The sequence below is a fragment of the Apium graveolens genome, chromosome 5 (assembly GCF_009905375.1).
Source record: "Apium graveolens cultivar Ventura chromosome 5, ASM990537v1, whole genome shotgun sequence".
Taxonomy (NCBI): domain Eukaryota; kingdom Viridiplantae; phylum Streptophyta; class Magnoliopsida; order Apiales; family Apiaceae; genus Apium; species Apium graveolens.
In genome coordinates this window covers 41,802,951-41,812,067 of record NC_133651.1, presented here as the reverse complement: position 1 = coordinate 41,812,067, position 9,117 = coordinate 41,802,951, and the positions used below count along the sequence as shown (strand labels likewise).

Here is a 9,117-nt window from a genome sequence, read left to right as displayed (position 1 = left end):
TTAAATCACATCTCAATCTACTTATTCAAGAATCTCTACAATCAATCAACAACAAATCATTTACATCATAAAAATCAACTTAATAAACAAGAACCACTCAGATTTCAAGCAAAACAACACATACAACTTTTATTTCCATTCTTTAAATCATCAACTAATCAAATTCCTCAATAATTTTAAGAATATACATTAACAAGTCATTTTCATTAAACAATCAAATTTATTTTCTCAAAATCAAGGACCCATTCGGGTTTTTAGGAAATCAACACATGCAAATACCGAAATTAAGTTTTATGAATAGTAGAGCTCAGTAATAACATCATCACTCACCACCAGTTCACCGGAGATCATCACCGGTGGTGCCCTCATTCGAGGGTGTCCAACCACAAAACCCCCGATTTTCCATCAATTTCTCAAAATAACTAACATGCACAACTTAGATATCATTCATTTGCAAGGAATCATGCTTAAACAAAGCAACAACAACAAGAATAACAAGAACCGAGAGGTTCTCGGTGAACACACACACATCGAACACACAATACACATACACCTACATGAAAGTGTTTTCTTGCATCTTTAGAGTATAAGAAGCTTAAATCTTGACTCAAGATTGAATTTTAATGGAGGTTATAGAAGGAACAAAAAGAGAGAGAGATTATACCGAGAGAGAGAGAGATGAGAGAAAAAGAGACTGAACCGGGTGAGGAAAAAGAAAAAGGGGAGGGGAGTGAGGTTATATATAGTGGGTAGCCAAGGATGTAAAGGTCTTTTACCCACTAGTCTAGGATCTTCCCTTTATTCTTTAATTCCAATTTCTAAAAACAATTCTGATAAATGAATAACCCTCTCGGAAAAGATGGGAATGCAAAGGATAAAATTTAAAATGTAGATCTCGAAATTAGCTTTCCAACCATATCTTCAGAATAATTTTTGAGCTAATGGTTGATTAAATACGGATTTTACAAGATTATGCTGAAAATAGCATTTTAACTCCTTAAAATCATTTTGAAATGCAACGATCACGAAATAAATCCATCTATCATTTTTAGAAAGTCTCTAGGACTATTTTGATGATAACAAAATAAATTTCATGCCCTGACCATTCTCAAATAATTTTATAAAAATGTATAAAGGTTCAATAAACCTTATTTTAATCCAAATAAATCCCTTATATCAATTTAAAATCAATAGATCATGTAATCATGCATACATGAAAGCAAGCACATATATATCCACACATCACAACTCATATTTGACCTTACAATTTCCCTTTTTATTATTATTTCTCTTTTTTGCGTATCGGGTCACGTTCTACCTGGCGGCCCGACGCTCAGCGTTTTATTTACGCTTCACAATCAATTATCTTTACTAGCCGACACATCACTAGAATATAATTCTCACTTAAACATTCCTTTTCACATATCAACACATATTTCACATTTAAACACTTTAATCCCTTTTTAAGACGAGTTCTGTTCTTCCTGACGGCCACACAACACAGCTTAACCCCTTAGCTGACTCTTTAAATTAGAACGCATCTATCTACGCTCCCAGATACTATTATACAATAAAGACAATTAACCACCACTTAGTCACATAATTTATAATCACACCACAGAAATCATACTTTATTCACTTAATTACGTTGCGAAATTCCCAATCGTTATAGTCACTATCAACAATTATTTTGAATATGATCATCCGTCGGGACTGAGTTGGTTATCCTTCGGGAGCATTGGAGATCATCCGTCGGGAGCCTTTGTATATTATCCATTGGGAGTCTTTCTACCACTTGACTCTATTTCACTTGTACAGGATTACAAGACATCTTATATTTACAATTAGCCAACCTATTCTGTACATCAATCTAGCAGTCATCATGACTTGTAGAATCCTACAACATCTAGTCAACTAAAACATGTTTTTTTACAGAAATGTGCTACAATTCTTATTATTACATAAGCTACACTCTCGATGGATGTTCAGTTGTCATTCATCAGGACTGTAAAGTTCATCCGTCGGGACTATATTAGAACATCCGTCAAGAGCTACAAATTCACTAAGTTAAATCTACCAAGGTGTTTTGTTTAACTTATCATCAAGTTCATAACATATTCCTAACAATCTCCCCCAATTTATGCCTACTGGAATTGTAGCCATAAATTAAGAGAAACTTGATGATAACAAAACACCCTAAATGTACAGATTGAATAATAGTAGATAAAACTGATATGTGCTTCAAATTTATTGAAAATTGAACAAAGTAAAGAATACAAAGAGTTCTCACAATCATTATCAAGGTGCTCCTTTAGTCTGAGCTGATGTTTCCTATTTCCTTAATTCTCTGGATTTCTTCCCAAGCTTCCTGTTATTTTCTTCTATTTGATTTTGGAGTTGTCTGTGGAATTCAAGTTCTTCAGCATCTGATAGATCTAGTTTTTCTTTCATTTCCAGTAGAGTCTCATTGCTAGAGATACTCAATTGTTCATCCAGTCTGAAGAATCTTCTAACACCCTTGTTATCCATGAATTCCATCAGCCAATAAGGCCTCAAATGCACTCGATTTCCTGTGAAGGGAATTGACAGAGTCTTTGGGAGTGCATCCTTGGCTTTATTACTCCTTAAATCTTCTATCTTCTTAAAAACCAATTTCCTTGCAGTTACATTAAATCCAAAGTTTTTTGAAGGATGAGAAGACCTTTATCAGTACAGAGCAGCTTTCTTGAAGAATCCTGTGAAGAGGCCATGTAATTTCTTTCCCTCCCTTGTACTTGAACACCAGTCTTTCAAGAAGATTTCTATGAGCATCAATTACTCCCACTTCTTCTAGTTCATCCATGTAGAGATTAATCTCTGAAAATTCTTTGATGTCACAGATGTATAGAAGATCTCCCTTGTTGATAATTGGTTGAGCTTTGGTTAGGGCTTTGGTTCTGAGAGATACAGGCTTGACCTTTTTGGTTGCTCTTATCTTTATCTTCTTTGCTTTGTTGAAAATTGGTAAATTAAGTCCAGGTATAGGCAGACTATCCAAGTCTATTGGCTCATCCTTGGGAACTATAGGCTCATCATGAAAATTCTTTGTTAGATCCACCTTAAATTCCTCATGTACCACTGAGGGCTTGGATGTTTGAGTTGAAGTTGTAGACTGCTTGGGAATGTAATCTTCCATTTCCTCATCACTGAAATCCAATTTTCTTTTGGAGTGGAGCTTATATCTGAACTTTATTTTTTATTGAGGTTCATTGAGCATTTTCTGATCTTGAGCTTCAGTTATCACATGTTGTTTCTCAAAAATCTCAGTTGCAGTTTTCACAGCTTGAAGTTTGGCCAAGATAACAGCTTGCTTCTTCTTTTGTTTGAGCTTTTTAGCATCTAAAGCAGCCTACTTCTTTTCTTGCTTGATCCTTTCTTTTTCTTCCTTCTTGTCTTCTGCAAACTGAGGGTGTCCAGCCACCACACAGATTTCTTTACCATTCCTGTAGATTTTGACAATTCTTCTTTTTAGAACTGAGTCAGATGGATCTTTAAAAAATGCAACAGACCTTGCCAAGAACTTCTTTTCATCTGGCCTTGGAGTCTCAAACATGAGATCCACATGATTTTTGTCTGATGACTTTGGATAGTTCTTCTTGGGCTTCAAAATCAGATTGGCCTTTGGAGACTTTATGCATAAAAGTTGGCCATTTTCTAAGCTACCTAGACTCATTTCATTCACATAGATTTGCTTGACTTGAGAATAGTGATGAAAAGTCTTGTCTGGTTTCTCAATTGGCCCAAATTTCTTTGTAATTTCTTCATCTATTTTCCTCCATTTGTCATCCAATTCCTTCTCAACATCTTCAACATCAAGCTTCTTGAAATTTGACTGTGACTCCAATTTAGCATCTGCTATTTGGATCACATCAATGCTGTCCAATACTGGTGGATTTGGTAAAGTAATTTCTGGAACTATTACTTGACTGATTTTAACATTTATCACATTCTCCCCCTTACTAATTTGCTCTCCTTGACTAACTGGGACAATTGAATCTTTCTCCCCTTTTTGTTATCATCAAGTAGAGTGGAGGTAGAAGTCTGTGCAGCCACCAGCTTTTGAAGCAACTGAGTTTGCTGGGCTTGATGTAAATGAATTGTAGTGAGAGAGGCTTCCACTGCTTTTAGCCTTGTATACAGGGAATCCACTTTGGTTGCAAGATTAGAATTCTTCCTTAACTGTCTGTTGATGTCAAGCACTGTTGTATTTGGAAATTTAGCATCCAATCTTTCAGAGACATCCTTCTTGACTTGGTCAATCTCTGTTTTAATTGAAGTGACATCCAGATCGTGTTGAAGAGATTGTATTTGATGTAGTTATAGAGAGTTAAGGTGTGCCTGTAGAAGCTTCTTGGTGCTAGAATTAGTGGTGTCTTGAAGAGCAGTCTGTGTCTATTGAATTATATGAAAGAGAGTGAACTTGAAATGGTGTTCATCATAATCTTTGGAAAATTCCCAAGATGGCATGCTAGATCTGGAGCTAGGGCCTTCTTCTCCCCTATGTCCATTGGCTCTTCTTCATCATCATCTTTATCTCCAAAGAACTCTTCAGAACCACCAGTTCCATAATCAACATCATCAGCTGTAGATGGCATGGCTGTGATGACATCCTTTGCTCTTTGTATTGAAGCAGTTCTATGCACCAAGTTTAGTATCCTTTCTACAGCCACATTGTCCTGTTCAGCTAGAACTTGATAGGCTGACATATGGTGCGTAAATGCCTCAGCTTCAAAAGAAACAGAGTCTAAAACAACTTGATATTCTTGCTGAATTAGTTGTTTCTTGTCAGCCTCATTGACATCCATTAACTCACTTATAATGGGCTCTTCCCATTCAGTTGTACCTTCTTTTCTCTCATTTTCTCTCTTTTCTTGCATCAAGGGCTCCCCTTGGCTCACCACCCTCACACCCTCACCTTCACCTACTAAGGTGGAACTCCTCTCACTCTCTTTTATGAGGCTGGAAGAAATAGCCTGCATGATTTCTCTTGTTTCCTCTCCTTTTGCCTGAGAGCAACTCAGCCCCTCACTCAATTCACTCCCTTCCCTCAATCCTAAGAGTGATTGCACAACAACTAACTCATCTACACTTGTAACAATTGTTAAAATTTCAGTGTGTGTAGTAAGTACCGAAGGATGAGGAACATCCATCGGGTAGTAGTTAGGATAGCCGACGGATGACTGCTGTTAGGCACATCCGTCGGGATACAATCACTAACCGACGAATGAACAATATCCACCGGAATAGAAGAAATGATAGAGTTTGGAGTAGAAACTATTGTAGACTCTGTGTAGATTGATGATAATTTGGGCACAGATGTCTCAAGAGTTCTTGAAAGAATTGGCAAGTGAGCCAACAAATCATTTAAAAGATGATGCTCACTTGCACTAGATTTTGGCTTCCCCAACAGAGTTAAAGAAGGGGAATCAGGTATTGATGTTTGATCATATCCACATCCAGAGAATTTATGGGAGAGTTTGGTGTTTGTGGTGCTTCTTGAAAGAGATGTGTCCTAAGTCCAATCATGTATGATGATTTAGGAATAACTTTTATGTAATCTGTTTTGATTCCATTGATATTAATAAAAGACTTGTTTTGGTTTTATTGCGGGCTTTATCTATTTAAGTGTTTAAATAAGATATACCATAGTTTAGAGTAAAGCTTTTTATGGATTATGATGAGATCATAATAATGAGACCTAAAAGATGATAACTCTAAACTTAAATATTTCATGGTCGTAGGATTACTAACTGGTAATTAGTAATTCTCAAAGATCGGTACATACTATGCTTGCTTCATTATGAAGGATGTCTGTTCTCATAGATATTTGTGTGGTGACACTATAGCTAGTATGTAGGTGCTTATTATAGAATAAGTTCACTGAACATGACTCATACAGCTGAACAACTGATGGAGTTCACTCACGTGTCAGCAGTTGTTCACATAGTGATAGTTGTACAAGTATCCTTAGATTTGAGGTCATCATAGTCATCTTGTGTACACTGAACTATGTTTTGGTTTAGTTCTTAGTCTCCAGGGAAAATTATAAGGGCTCTACTGGGTATAGAAATTTATACACGAAGATAGTGTATGATCAATAAAGGATCTATCCCTTCCAGTGAAGGAAGAGAATGTTCAATGCCGATCCACTTATGCTAGTTCAGGAATCTCTGGCCAGAGTGAATGAAATTAGAAAGGAGTTTCTAATTTACATTAAATAGAACTAAGCATAGTGAATGGGAAAGCAAATGATTAAATAAGATAGGGTTGACACAAGTTCCATGCCTTGTATTTAATCGAGATATTGCAGGGTAGAAGGAATTGATTGTACGGTAACTACTCACTGAATAGGTTCTTGGTATTCTAAGCAGTGAATTCGTATTATCCGGATAGGCGCGATATGCTGAGAAGTATCCCTCACGATGTAGAATAAATATGATTAATTTATTAATTAATCATATTTAATGAATTAGAGAATTTATATAAATAATGATAAAATAGTTTTATTATTATTTATTTCTAATACCGGCTTAATATTGAACCTACAGGGTCATACCATAAAAGAGAATGATTTAATGGTGGAGGAATTAATTAATAATGGCTGGTAATTATTTATTTGTGAAATAAATAATTAATTAGCAGATTTAATAATTGATTAAATGAGATTTAATTAATTATAAATTAATTAAGAAAAGTTCTTAATATTATTAATTAAGAATTTAATTTTGAAAATTAAATCAAGTGAGAGAATTATTTTTCTAAAGTGTTTAGAAAAGGGATTAATGATTAAAAGGTGTTTTAATTATTAGTTAATTGGTTAATAAGAATAATCAATTAAAGGGGTAATAATAATAATATTTTATGGAAAATTTTTAGCTGAAAATTTTGCCTATAAATATACTATTATAAACCCTATTTGCCTCAACCCAAATAATTAACCCTAATTCTAAAGTAGAATGAGAGAGAGGCAACTAATTCTCTCAACCTCTTCCTCCTCCATCACATTGTACTCTTGGTGGATACCGGTGGAGTGTTTCACACTTGAGGAGCAGCTGCTGGGGATTTCCGTTCATCGTTCTTGGATCGCTATTAAAGACCTCCATCTTTCCATTAACGTAAAGCTTCTTAAGGTAAACATACTGAACTACGAATTAAATATTATTTTCGCATGGATCCTGCGGAGGGTTTCGTTTTATTTAAGATTTAAATTTACGTTTTCGTTGCGTTTATGTGCTAAAAACCCTTCAATGGCATCAGAGCTACTTGCGAAAAGTTTTTAATTCGTTTATGTGTTTAACTATTTTCGATATATGAGCATGTACGTGATTCACCATGATTTGATGTTGATATAATATGCTTATATATGTATGGTTTTGAATATATGATATTCATGTGAGTTGTATAATCATAAGATGATTATGTAATCTGTATATATACTGATATATACATGATTTATGTTTGTTCTAATTATGAGAATCATATTAGATACGGATTCTGAATTGGCTGCTGCAGATTTGCTGCAGATTGGTGTCTATTCAACTTCTATCTCTTTTGTGGATGCTTGGTAGTAGGGTATTCGTACAACAAAAGTTGGCATTTACTAGTTTCGTGTTATCTGATTAGTGTCATCATCATTACATGCTAAGGTTAAGAATAAAATGACTTTGAATGAAGTATTTAATGAAGTTAGGATCCCATGTTTGTCTCATATAAGTAATTCAACCTCAATTCTTGTAGTTAATGCTATTTAGTATAATATCTTAGTTTAATCAAAACCCAATTTGTTATTTGTCTTAGCATTGAGCGATAACCATACATTATTTCATAGGTGCATAAATTGAACTTAAGCTAAACCAGCCTCTGTGGGAACAAATCTGATTTATATCTTATAGTACTTGCGAACACGTATACTTGCGTGTAATTTTAGCGCGTGTTTTCGCCCTAACAAGTTTTTACCGCTGCTGCCGGGGACTCGGTGTTAATTTTTAGTTTATGTGCTTGTCATCAGTGGTCGTTAAAGTTCACTGACTCGGACTCTTTTACTTTCACGGTTTACTTGTTGTGTTTCAGGTACTCATTACAATGGGAGATCCAGCAGCACGAACGAAAGCCTTGATGGATTTTTCTCAACCCAAGATCAATGACATTTAATCTAGCATTTTCAGGCCAGCTATCACAACTAATACCTTTGAGATCAAGCCTGGCATAATTCAGATGGTACATAATTCAATTCAGTTCGGGGGTGCTCCAACGGAAGATCCCAACATGCACATCAAAGATTTCATCGAGATCTGCGACACTTTCAAGTTCAATGGAGTATCTGAAGATGCTATAAAGCTGAGGCTTTTCCCATTCTCTCTAAGGGATAAAGCTAAGAGCTGGTTACACTTTTACCACCTGGAATCATCACTACTTGGGAGGATCTTGCTCAGACGTTTTTTACTAAATTCTTCCCTATGGCGAAGACAGCTGCACTCAAGAATGCTCTTACTCAATTTGCGCAGCAATCGGGAGAAACTCTATGTGAAGCTTGGGAGTGCTACAAGAAGATGCTTAGGAAGTGTCCTCATCATGGTATGCCTGATTGGATGACCATCAATTATTTTTACAATGGTTTGGGAGCACAGTCTAGACCCATGCTTGATGCAGCATCAGGTGGACCATTATGGGCAAAGAGCTATGAGGAAGCTTATGATCTTGAACTGATGGCTGCTAATGAATATTGTAACGACTTAGAAATTACGCTTGTATTATATTCTAATAAAGATAATTTATGTGTATTATTATGTTAGTATGTGTGTTGAATCCTAAAACCCTAATTGTTATGTGATATATGTTATATTTTTTATCAGAATGTGTTTCGGATATTTATCGAGTGTTTATTATAAGTTATATATTTTATATCAAAATTTGTACAGCCCAAACAGTATTTTAAAAGCCCATATTTCAAACAAAATCATTGGCCCTATTTTGCCAGGTATGGCCTATACCACATCGATATTATGAACATCTAGAAGTTTTACAAATTTACCTCTTTCGCGAACAACGACTTTTCCGGGCCCCTTCGGGTGTCAAAAA

At 35.4% G+C, this 9,117-nt stretch overlaps 1 non-coding gene across 1 annotated transcript; it reads right to left on the bottom strand.

Moving 5' to 3' along the window:
* Positions 1–8,510: 8,510 nt before the first annotated feature.
* LOC141663116 (small nucleolar RNA R71) lies at positions 8,511–8,617 on the bottom strand. Its single transcript, XR_012551201.1, has one exon. It is a non-coding gene; the product is annotated as a small nucleolar RNA R71 (small nucleolar RNA).
* Between the last annotated feature and the right edge of the window lie 500 nt (positions 8,618–9,117).